Raw genomic sequence first — 13,204 nt, forward strand, 5'->3', positions numbered from 1 at the left:
ATGAGCTGAGAGGCAGTGCATCAGCCCTTTAGCTATTTAAAGTAACAAATCTACAAAAATGCCTTCCGAAAGGCATCAGTTGGCATTTGTTTAACATCAATATTCCACCAAGGTTGGGCACTAACCCAGAAAACACATCACATTCCATTTAGTTGAGGTATCCAAGTCTACTTTAGTTCTTTTGACAGTTTCCATTACACCATGATTTCAGCATAAAAGCAACACCAAGTCCACCTCTCTGTTACAAACTTACTCATGTTTTCCTCAGTGTCCTGAAAGGAGGCGATGGCCTAATGGTATGATCGGTAGAGTACCAATCCAGAAATTCAGATAAATGTTCTGGGGACCCCAGGCCCAGACCGCCACGGCAGATGGTGGAATTTGAATTCAATTTAAAAAAACCTGGATTTAAGAATCTACTGATGAACATGAAACCATTGTCGAATGTCAGAAAAACTCATCTGGTTCACTAATGTCCTTTAGGGAAGGAAATTTAATTTCATTTTTTGAGGAGGTGACCAGGTGTGTAGACGAGGGTAGTGAAGTCGATGTAGTTTATGTGGATTTCACCAAATCCTTTGAGAAGGTTCCACATGGGAGACTTGTAAAGAAGGTAAATTCACATGGGATACAGGGTAATTTGATAAAGTGGATTCAAAATTGGCTCAGTTGTAGGAGACAGAGGGTGGTGACAGAAGGCTGCTTTAGTGACTGGAAGCCAGTGTCCAGTGGCGTACCACAGGGATCTGTGTTGGGCTCCCTATTATTCGTCAGTTATATAATTGACATTGATGACTATGTGGGGGGAAGGATTAGTAAGTTTGCGGATGATACAAAGATTGGACGGGTGGTTAACAGTGAGACGAAGTGTCTTGGGCTACAAGACGTAGATGGAATGGTCAAATGGGCAGATAAGTGGCAGATGGAATTTAACCCTGAAAAGTGTGAGGTGATACAATAAAACCTTTGTTCTTACCCAGTCTGGCCTACATGTGACTCTCAACTGCCCTCTGAAATGGCCGAGCAAACCATTCAGTTTAAGGGTGACTAGGTGACTAGGGATGGGCAATAAATCCTGGCCAGCCAGCGGCGCCCAAGTACCACAAATTAATTTTTAAAAATCCACAACCTTGGCACTTGGTCAGAAGCTCTTTCAAGCTGTGTTGGATGAGGCAATAATACAAAGATGCCTCCGTTGTCCGCCTGTACAAGCAGAAAAAAAACCTTTCAATCCTGTGACAATTATGGAGGAATCTCACACCTCCCCTTTGCTGAAAAATCTTTGCCAGAATTCTTCTGAACCATTTAGCACAACATCACGACTGGGACCTTCTGCCAGAGATTCAGTGAGGTTTCAGTTAAAGGTTTCAGAAAAAGGAGCCACTGACATGGTGTTTGCAGTGAGACAACTCCAGCAGAAATGCCAAGAACATGTTTGTTGACCTGACCCAGGCCTTTGACACAGTCAGGCCTTCGACACAGTCAGGCCTTCGACACCGTCAGGCCCTCGACACAGTCAGGCCCTCGACACAGTCAGGCCTTCGACACAGTCAGGCCCTCGACACAGTCAGGCCTTCGATACAGTCAGGCCTTTGACACAGTCAGGCCTTCGACACCGTCAGGCCTTTGACACAGTCAGGCCCTCGACACAGTCAGGCCTTCGACACAGTCAGGCCTTCGACACCGTCAGGCCTTTGACACAGTCAGGCCCTCGACACAGTCAGGCCCTCGACACAGTCAGGCCTTCGACACAGTCAGGCCTTCGACACCATCAGGCCTTTGACACAGTCAGGCCCTCGACACAGTCAGGCCCTCGACACAGTCAGGCCTTTGACACAGTCAGGCCTTCGACACCGTCAGGCCTTTGACACAGTCAGGCCTTCGACACAGTCAGGCCTTTGACACAGTCAGGCCTTCGACACAGTCAGGCCTTCGATACAGTCAGGCCTTCGACACAGTCAGGCCTTCGATACAGTCAGGCCTTCAAAACAGTCAGGCCTTCGACACGGTCAGGCCTTCGATACAGTCAGGCCTTCGACACAGTCAGGCCTTCGACACAGTCAGGCCTTCGACACAGTCAGGCCTTCGACACAGTCAGGCCTTCGACACAGTCAGGCCCTCGACACAGTCAGGCCCTCGATACAGTCAGGCCCTCGACACAGTCAGGCCCTCGATACAGTCGATACGGGAATGCGGAAGGTAATGGGAAAAATCAGTTGCCTGAGAAATTCACCACAATGGTTCAGTGTGATGTTGCAGAGTCTTCTCAGCCATCTCCAGTCAGTAATGGGGTTAAGCCAGGGCTGTGTGCTAACGCAAACTCTCTAATGCGAGTCTCCGCAGGTCTGAATGTAACCCAATCATTTGCTTAGTGTCTGCAGGGGGAGATATCTCCTAGAACACAAGATGCTGGGAAAACTCAGCGGGTCTGGCAGCATCTGCAAGGAGAGAAAGTCAAGTTACCGTTTCGACTTCATATGAGTCTTCATCAGAACTGAACAGCGGGAGAGTGTGTTAGATTTTGAAGTGAAGCTGTGAGAGATCACAACAAAATGTAACAACTTTAAGAACAAAAGGCAGATGTGGGAAAGGGAGTGTGGAGGGGGGCGGTTGCATTGAGGTAATACATGTTTGGGATATTTTAAAAAGGGGGGTTTTAGATGGGGGAGAAAGATCACAGTGTAAAGTTGTTGAACTCAGTGTTGAGTCCCAAGACTGTATCATGCCTAATCATTCAGCAACTTTAGACTGTGACCTTTCTCCTCCATCATAAGCCCCTTTTCTATAATGTCCCATACATGTGTTGCCCCAGTGCAACCCCCACACTAGGCCATCTGTCTTATGGTTGCTATCTTTTGTTGCAATCTCACATCTACACATTAAAACCTAACACATTCTCCCTCTCTTTAATTCTGATGAAGAATCAAATGGACTCAACACGTAAACCCTATTTCTCTCTCCTGCTGCCAAACCAGCTGAATTTTCCCAGCATCTTCTTTTTTTGTTTCAGATTCCAGTGTCCGCAGTATTTTGCTTATCTGAGATATTTATTAAGCTGCCCAAGGCCATGGACTTGAAAAGCTTTGGCCTTGAAGATTTGCTGATGCTAGGATAAAGGGGGAGGGAACAGGATTTAACAGCACAAACATCACGAGCTGGATCAGGAACACTGACATAAAAGCTACTCACCAGAGCCACATTGACTGAACCCCTCTCCAGCCGTTATATCCCAACCCCATTCTCGCAACTCCCCAGTGAACCAAGACTCTGAGCTGCAGTAGTGCAGAACGACACAATACAAACAACTCAATGCAGAAATCAGGTACAAGCAAAAGTGAACACAACACAACACTCCGGAAGCGTTACACGCTTCAAAGAAAAGGGGCGAGATTCTCCGACCTCCCAACCGCGTGTTTCCCGCTGGCAGGAGGTGGCGTGATGTTTGCTAGCGGCGAGATTCTCCAGTCCCGCCGCTGTCAATGGGAATTACCACTGAAGCCACTGAATCCCGCGGGTGAGGATACAATCCCCCCTGGCGTGAACGGCAGGAAAATTCCAGCCAAGGTGTTTGATCACACTTACAGAGCTTTACTGGCTACAGAAATGGTGGCATTTTGAACGTTTCGGAATCGTAATATAAAGAAATAATTCTGAATTTAGCACGGCCAACGCACCTGATCAGTACGTCTTTCAGACTGTGGGAGGAAACCGGAGCACCCGGAGGAAACCCACGCAGACACGGGGAGAATGTGCAGAGTCCGCACAGATAGTGACCCAAGCCGGGAATCGAACCCGGGTCCCCGGCGCTGCGAGGCAGCAGCGCCAACCAAATATAGAGGGAAATGGTGGGAAATAGACAGCGCAGCAGGAAACAAGGAAAGGCTAGAAAAATCACATCGACAGCTATTGTTAGGGCTTTTACAGAACTCAGAATATTTCAAGAGGAGGTAGAAGTGACCGGAGATTGGGAGGAAATATTTGTGGCGATACTGCAACTTTTTTCTGCAAAAGATGGAAGAATTGAGGATGCAAGTGGGGAGGAGTGGAATAATTGTCAGAGAAAACTGGAAAAGGAATTGATTCTGAGAAAAGAACAGGAGAACTCAGCGTGGATCAGTCACTGGAAACTCGACAGAACAGCTTTCGTTGTTAGAAGAGGAGAGAGCAGAGTCTCTGGGTTTAACATATTAATCCTGTTTCAATGTATAGCCCATACAATGCAACCAATAAGAAGCAACACAGTTCACGATGGGACAGAAGAATGAGACGAATGATTATAAACCAGTTCGTCAAATGTCAGCTGTGGACAGAAATCTTTGATTCCCAATGATATCACAAAGTAAGGATTTATGGTTTTGTTATGGCAATTTTTGTTTAGGTTCCAGGGGATTCTACAAGGCAATTTATCATGGCCAATCATCTAACCTGCACATCTTTGGACTGTGGGAGGAAACCCACACAGACACGGGGAGAATGCGCAAACTCCGCACAGACGGTGACCCTCGGCTGGAATCGAACCCGGGTCTCTGGCGCTGTGAGGCAGCAATGCTAACCACTGTGCCACCGTGCCGCCCCAATCAGTTCACCATTCCTACAATCCATTGCCATAAAAAACAATCAACCTCACATTCCTGCAGTAGGTAAATACATAGTGTGGTGACTGTCACTTTAAGGCCAAACGCAGTAAGGGATACGTGGTCTCAGCAACCAACCAACATCTAGAGCAAGGTGGCATGGTGGCACAGTGGGTTAGCACTGCTGCCTCACAGCGCCAGGGACCTGAGTTCGATTCCTGGCTTGGGTCACTGTCTGTATGCAGTTTGCACGTTCTCCCCGTGTCTGCGTGGGTTTCCTCCGGGTGCTCCGGTTTCCTCCCACAGTCCGAAAGACATGCTGGTTAGGTGCATTGGCCATGCTAAATTCTCCCTCAGTGTACCCGAACAGGCGCCGGAGTGTGGCGACTTGGGGATTTTCACAGTAACTTTAATGTAAGTCTACTTGTGACACTAATAAATAAGCTTTAAAAATAATTCCAAAAGAAAATCACATTAATCGAAGGCAGAAGATTAAAAGTTATCATAAATCTTTGGAGTGTAAGCTCAGAGTGAAACAAAGAAAATACTCACCTCTTCAAATCTACCAGAACAGTCCATCATTAGTTGGGACAATATTTTAAGTGCAGCAGAGTGCTGTCCAGTGAAACATTATTTCTACCACATTACTATCAATGCTCACTCCCCCAGCAAGTTGACCACATTAACATAAGAATGTAAGAAATAGGAGCTGGAGGTGGCCATACAATCCCTCGAGCCTGCTCCACCATTCAAAACAATTATGACTGGCCTTCTGCCTCAACTCCATTTTCCCACCTGCTCCTCATATTCCTTCTCTTCCCGAGAGACCAAAACTCTGTCCATATCCCAACCTTAAATATATTCCACCATGGAGCACTCAGAACCCTCTGGGACAGCCACTACCAATCATTCTCATAGAATCATAGAATCCCGACAGAGCAGAGGAGGCCATTCGGCCCATCAAACCTGCACCGACAATAATCCCATCCTCTCCCCATAATCCCACATATTTAAAGTTTTAAAGTTTAAAGTTTATGATTGTTATAAGTAGGCTTACATCAACACTGCAGGTTATTGTGAAAATCTGTATAAAATTATGAAAGGCATAGATAGGGTGAACGGTGGGAAGCTTTTTCCCAGGTCGGTGGTGACGTTCATGAGGGGTCATAGGTTCAAGGTGAGGGGGGGGGGAGGTTTAACACAGATATCAGAAGGACATATTTTACACAGAGGTTGGTGGGGGCCTGGAATGCGCTGCCAGGCAAGATGGTGGAGGCGGACACACTGGAAACGTTTAAGACTTATCTAGATAGCCACATGAACGGAATGGGAATGGAGGGACACAAAAGAATGATCTAGTTTGGACCAGGGAGCGGCACGGGCTTGGAGGGCCGAAGGGCCTGTTCCTGTGCTGTACTGTTCTTTGTTCTTTGTTCCCCTAGTCGCCACACTCCGGCGCCTGTTCGGGAGGGAGAATTTAGCATGGCCAACGCGCCTAACCAGCACGTCTTTCAGACTGTGGGAGGAAACCGGAGCACCCGGAGAAAACCCACTCAGACACGGGGAGAACGTGCAAACTCCGCACAGAGAGTGACCCAAGCCGGGAATCGAATCCGGGTCCCATGTATTTACCCCGCCAATCCCTCTGACGCTAAGGGGCAATTTAACATGGCCAATCCACCGAAACCCGCACATCTTTGGACTGTGGGAGGAAGCCGGAGCACCCGGAGGAAACCCATGCAGACACGGGGAGAACGTGCAAACTCCACACAGACAGTCACCCAAGGCCGGAATCAAACCCAGGTCTCTGGTGCTATGAGGCAGCAGTGCTAACCACAGTGCCGCTCCCACCGTGAGTGAAAATAAAGTATTGCTTCTTAATTGTGCTAAATAATTGACTTTTTTCCTGCAGCTGTGTCTCTGTGTTTGAGATTCCCAAACCCTCTCAGTGTCTACCCTGTCAAAACCTTCAGAATCTTGTATAATGGCTCTCATTCTCCTAAACTCCAGAGAGGATGGACGCAACATGCTCAGCTACTCATCATATTGCAACCCTCAAATTTAGTGATTGCCCCTGAGGCAAACATTTGGCTTCTTTGGATATGTTTGTGTGGGGCCCGCTGTCAGAGACTGTTGCCTAGTGCACATTTGCTCGCCTGCAGAAACTTTGATAAGCTGGCAAAATGCTTAGAGAACTCAACAATGTTCCATTAAAAAGTTGCCCTTTGGGAAAAACATTGGCCGGAATTTTCCAGTGATTTCCCCCCCCACCAACGCAGTGTGTTTTCCAGCAGCAGTGGCTCACCTTTGGCCACCAGTGGGATCTTCCTATCCTGCCAAAATCTACGATATTTAGTATGGCTCACCCACCCCATCACCAGGGAACACGCCATAGGGAGGGGGGGTGAGATCATCTTCAGGAAGACTGGAAGATCCCACCAGCAAGAAGGTCTGGAAAATCCCACCTCTTGAATCAGAGGCTTATAGCACAGGAAGAGGCCACTTGTGCAGATTCTTTAAAGTTAATTTATTAATGTTACAAGTAAGCTTACATTAACACTGCAATTAAGTTACTGCGAAAATTCCCTAGTCGTCACACTCTGGCACCTGTTCGGGTACACGGAGGGAGAATTTAGCATGGCCAATGCAGCTAGCCAACACGTCCTTTGGACTGTGGGAGGAAACCCACGCTGAGGCTTTATAAGGCTCTGGTCAGATCACATTTTGAGTATTGTGAGCAATTTTGGGCCCCATATCTAAGGAAGGATGTGCTGGCCTTGGCGAGGTACCAGATGAGATTCACGAGAATGATCCTGGGGAATGAAAGGCTTGACGTATGAGGAGCGTCTGAGGACTCTGGGTGTGTACTCGATGGAGTTTAGAAGGATGAGGGGGAATCTCATTGAAACTTACAGAATACTGAAAGGTCTGGATAGAGTGGACGTGGAGAAAATGTTTCCACTAGTAGGAGAGACTAGGATCCGAGGGCACAGTCTCAGAGTAAAGGGACAACTCTTTAGAACCGAGATGAAGAGGAATTTCATCCAGAGGGTGGTGAATCTGTGGAATTCATTGCCACAGAAGGCTGTGGTTGCCAGGTCATTGAGCGTATCTAAGGCAGAGATAGATAGGTTCTTGATTGGTAAGGGGATCAAAGGTTACGAGGAAAAGACTGGAGAATAGGGTTGAGAAACCTATCAGGAATGATCGAATGGCGGATCAGACCCAATGAGCCAATTGGCCTAATTCTGCTCCTATATCTTAAGGTCATATGTTAATAACCCCTCCTCATTAACTCACTCCTCAGCCAGAGGAAATATTGCTGCCATTTTTCACTCTTTTAAAATTCTTTATAATTTTTAAAACTGGAGTGTGTTAGGCTCAGTTGGCTGGATGGTTGGTCAGTGATGCACAGCCACACCAACAACACAGGTTCAATTCCCGCACCGGCTGAGGTGATTCATGAAGGCCCTGGCTTCCCAACCTTGCCCCTCGCCTAAGGTGTGATGATCCTCAGGTTAAAATCACCACCAGACAGCTCTCCCCCTCAGAGAGGAGATCAACTTACGGACATCAGGGACTCTGGCAACCTTACCTTTACCTAACACAATATCTCCAGCTTCTTCTCCTGATTAGAACAAAAGCTAAATACTGCGGAAGTCTGAAATAAAGCTCCTCTGAAGAAGAGTCCCATTCGGCTCAAAACATCAACTCTGTTTCTCTCTCCTCAGAGGCCGCCAGACCTGCTGAGTTTTTCCAGCACATTCGTTTCCAATTTATTCCCTCATGAGAGTTCAACACCTCAAATGCATAATTTGAACAAACAGGAGCTATAAATAAACACCACACAAAAGAAAATGGGCGTTTAGCTGAGCGACAAAAAGGGTACGATCTACACAGGCTTGGATCCGAACGAAACAATCAACTGCAAAATAACAGCTAGGCCCCAATAAAAATAAGCAGGCCCAAAACACATCAATACAAATACATTCTCATCACTTCTTTTCCCTTTTGACAAAACAACGCTCACCTTCATGGTATGTGTTCAGGAGGTGTAACGTACTTTATTAATGAGACCACAATTCATAATGTTAATGAACTGCAGAGCAAGCCAGCTTGTTGATGTTTCCATTTCTTCAGCGTCTTCCCTTGGAGGATGCTATGACATTACGGAGGGATGAGCAGACTGATTAACAGTCTGATAGGCTACCAGCTGAATGGTCCTTCCCTGGCCCAGCCTATGAGAGGCCAGGTCTGACATGCTGGGAGGATTCCATATTGTCAAACATGACACTGGAGTGAGATATCTTCTTGCGAGCTGTCCCCAGCACGCCCTCTAATTCTACCTTTTACTCTCATTCTGTTTTCAAAACTGTACCCTAACTCTTTCAAACTCTCTCATAATGTATGGACTTACCTTATATTAAATTGATCTTTCTCTACACCCTAGCTATGACTGTAACATTATATTCTGCACCCTCTCCTTTCCTTCTCGGAATGCTTTGCCTGTATAAAGTTTTAAAGTTTATTTATTAGTGCCACAAGTAGGCTTACATTAACACTAGAATGAAGTTATTGTGAAAACCCGCTAGTCACCATACTCTGGCACCTGTTCGGATACTCTGAGGGAGAATTTTGTATGGCCAATGCACCTTTCAGACTGTAGGAGGAAACCGGAGCACCCGGAGGAAACCCGTGCAGACACGGGGAAAATGTGCAGACTCCACGCAGACAGCGACCCAAGCCGGGAATTGAACACGGGTCCCTGGCGCTGTGAGGCAGCAGTGCGCAAGAAACAATACTTTTCACTGTATACAAATACATGACAGAATAATAAATCAAATCAAATTAAACGTGTTGAGGGACAACCACACACACTACACAGGACAGGCCGAACTGGACATCAACTGAGCTACAGTTTCTGATTGTCCCCACTTGTCAAAGCTATCTGGAACCAGGGGCCAGCGAGAGGTCAGGCTTTAGACCTCCTGCGTCTGTTGGGAATGTCAACAAGCAAGTCGAGGGCACCTTCCCAACCAATCTCGATTAGTACGAGGTTATTCTTACGTCATGCTGGCACTGAACTTCCCCTGTGACTTCTTCCAATGGAAAAACTCAAAATTGTTTATGCTGGCTTAATTCGGCAAGGCCGTTTGTGTTGACAACTGAAAGAATAAACGGCATTTCAGACCGAGGTGTTGAGTTCCCACTGAGGCAAAATACTGCAACTGCTGGAGGGTGGAAATAAAAACAGAGGTTGCTGGAAAGGTGCAGCAGCTCAGGCAACATCTGGGGAGGGAGAAACTAATTTGACCTTTCAGGCTGGTGAAAAAAGTGAAGAGATGCAAAGGGTTTATAGTATGTACAGGTCGAGGAAGGTGTCAGGTGGGGTGTGTGGGTGGGGGAAGGATCGGAAAAAGAAAAAGAAAGAAGGTCGGGGAAGGGTGGAAGATAAAAGGGCCTGAACGACAGAAGAGATGTTGGTCTAAGGCAACAAGAGATGGTAATAGGATCATTAAAGGAACAAATCTGGGTCTCCAGTGGGTTTAAATGTCCGCAGAGAATCACCACTAACAGCTACCATCCGAATAAAAATAGGAACGGTGACTTGAGTCTGAAATTGTTGAATTTCATGTTCCAAGCTTCAAATCGTAGAGGATTGCCTCCAGCAAATGGGCCCAACACAGACAAGAATACATGCGCAAACACCAACTCCAAACACTGCTGCCTCACAGCGCCAGGGACCTGCATTCCATTCCCAGCTTGGATCACTGTCTGTGCAGAGTTTGCACATTCTCCTCATGTCTGCGTGGGTTTCCTCCGGGTGCTCCGGTTTCCTCCCACAGTCGGAAAGACGTGCTGGCTAAGTGCACTGGCCACGCTAAATTCTCCCTCAGTGTTCCCGAACAGGCACTGGAGTGTGGCGACTAGGGGATTTCCACAGTAACTCCATTGCAGTGCTAATGTAAGCCGACTTGTGACACTAATAAATAAATAAAAAGGATTACAAAAGGGATAGAATCTCAGGGCAGGGACAGAATCTCACACTCAACACGGCCAAAGAAAGGCTGTATCACAAATGGTGTCAGAGTGCTTTGTCTGCTCATTGAGATAAGCACTCCCTGCAGTCACTGAAATACTACCTGCTCAGCTGAGACTCTCTGCTCAGCTGCTGCTTTTAAACCTACCCTGACTCAATGGGCCAAATGGCCTCTTTCTGTACTGTAGGGATCCTATGGTTCTATGACAAGCTTATTCCAATAATAACCGGATTCCATACATGACTTTTTTTAAATACTTTTCCAATTGAATCAAATCAAGTCCAATTCAAAGTCTCAACAAGTTGAGACATTTCCGATCCAGGCTGACAAGACAGGGTATGCGACCCTTTACCCTGCCTTGCATGAGCCAAGCTGATTGGAGTAGACAGATGTCTCCGCCTCCAAGGCTTGATCTCATTTGCATCTTAGCCAAAAGGCCGAGATGCCACTTTTAAAAATTGCTTCATATGAAAATGAAGCTTAAATGCAACCCAATGGCCACGACCAAGTGCAGCATCGGCAGACCACACTTGATCTTAGCCAAAAGGCCGAGAATTCGAAAGCCATATTATTGCCATTAGAGCATATTATGTCAGTCAACTGGGTATCAATGACCTTCATGACACCTTTAATTGAGATTAACAAGCCGTGAGTGGGGTTCTGATTGTTCAGCCCGCCCGCACACCGTGTGAAGCCAATGGCAGGAAACGCTGCGCTACATCATCACGCCCGATGATATGTCGCCCAATGTGGAAATTGCTCCCATTTTGGGAGCATTTTCTTCAGCCAGTGACTGAGCAGATGACTGCAGAACAATCACCTGGTAATGTAGTGCGCTGTGGAAGAAACGTAATCATTGCAACACCAAGCAAACCAATTACGCATCTAATTAGCCCAGTAAGTGAGCTTGAACAATGCGACTGGAGACAACCCTCGGGGGAGGCACCAGGGGTGGCATCAGGGGAGGCAGCTGAGAAGGGCCAAGACTGTGAGTGATGAAGCTTGAATGACTCCATCTTATTCACAATGTACAGTGACGCCCCTTCATTGAAGACATTTCTCCAGCTGAGCCCAGTGGCGGAACAGAGAACCCTCTTTTTATTCTTAAATACATCAGGTGTCCTGACGTATTCAGTGCTGGGTTAACAGCGAGACCGGCTTGGGTCACTGTCTGTGTGGAGTTTACACATTCTCCCCGTGTCTGCGTGGGTTTCCTCCAGGTGCTCCGGTTTCCTCCCACAGTCCAAAGACGCGCGGATTAGGTGGATTGGCCATGCTAAATTGGCCCTAGTGTCAGGGGGACTAGCTAGGGTAAATGCATGGGGTTATAGGGATAGGACGTGGGTGGGATTGTGGCTGATGCGGTCTCGATGGGCTGAATGGCCTCCTTCTGCACTGTAGGATTCTATGATTCTATGGACGATGATCTAGACCAGGGGTCTCCAAACTACGGCCCGCGGGCCACATCCGGCCCGCAGCGGGCCGCTTCCGGATCGGAGTTTGGAGACCGCTGATCTAGACGAATAAACTGCCAGACAGATTTATTAACCAAATCAATTGTCTGGAACTACAACCAGTATTGTAGTTCTAGACAATCGGAGCTCAATGCTGCCTTCCAAGTAGTAGACTCGGGTTCGATTCCCAGCCAGCGCATTGATAATTTATTAAGAACCTTATCCACAGCCACTTATCTTTCAAAACGAGTGAACAAAAACAGTTCTAACGCAACATTTAATGGTCATGAAAGGAAATGGACAACCGAAGCTTGATAGGCTAAAATCCAGATTTGGGTTAGGTTTGGAATATGGGACAAAGATAATGATATGTTCACAGATTAACTTCCATTTCCCACCCGGTCCCTGGCTATCAGGGGGGGGCTAACTGCAATTGCAGCTCAGAGAGATAGGTACTGGGATGGGGGCGGAGTGATCATTAGCCTGGGGAGGGGATGGAGGTGAGTGTTTGTGGAAGATGGGGAGAGAGAGAGAGGTGGCTTGCAGGAATCAACAGCTCCTTTCAGTGTTGTGTTTCGCAACCCTCTCCTTTCCCATGTTCGGTGTTGGAGGAGTTACAACTGGGGCCCCAGTTTGTATTCTGGAGCGGTGCACCAATTATATAATGGAACATTTTCTTGCTGAACCGGACTTCAGCAATAACAGAAAGAAGCAAACCAATGCTGTGGTATATCAGACTAATGGTCGCTTGGCAAAACAACTTTATATTTCACCAATTTGCACTGAACCTTTCACCCTCAGTTAACAACAGCAGCTTGTATTAAGTTTAAAGTTTGTTTATTAGTGTCACAAGTAGGCTTACATTAACACTGCAATGAAGTTACTGTGAAAATCCCCTAGTTGCTACACTCCGGCGCCTGTTCGAGTACACTGAGGGAGAATTTAGCACGGCCAATGCACTCTAACCAGCACGTCTTTCAGACTGTGGGAGGAAACCGGAGCACCCGGAGGAAACCCACACAGACGCGGGGAGAATGTGCAAACTCCACACAGACAGTGACCCAAGCCGGGAATCGAACCGGGGTCCCTGGCACTGTGAGATTCATAGAATCCCTACAGTGCAGAAGGAGGCCAT

General features: G+C 47.1%; 1 protein-coding gene across 9 annotated transcripts in view; it reads right to left on the reverse strand.

Annotated features, from left to right (window-relative positions):
* LOC144480067 (CMP-N-acetylneuraminate-beta-galactosamide-alpha-2,3-sialyltransferase 4-like) overlaps positions 1–13,204 on the reverse strand; it is a 186,324-nt gene that overhangs the window by 59,629 nt on the left and 113,491 nt on the right. Inside the window, exon 1 of one of the 9 annotated variants that reach the window (XM_078199256.1) lies at positions 5,127–5,234. The exons of the other annotated variants lie outside the window; for them this stretch is intronic. The gene's annotated coding sequence lies outside the window, so the exon portion shown is untranslated. Of the gene's footprint in view, positions 1–5,126; positions 5,235–13,204 lie in introns of those variants that run through there. 9 annotated transcript variants of the gene reach the window in all.

This window comes from Mustelus asterias, chromosome 27 (genome assembly GCF_964213995.1).
Source record: "Mustelus asterias chromosome 27, sMusAst1.hap1.1, whole genome shotgun sequence".
Lineage (NCBI taxonomy): Eukaryota > Metazoa > Chordata > Chondrichthyes > Carcharhiniformes > Triakidae > Mustelus > Mustelus asterias.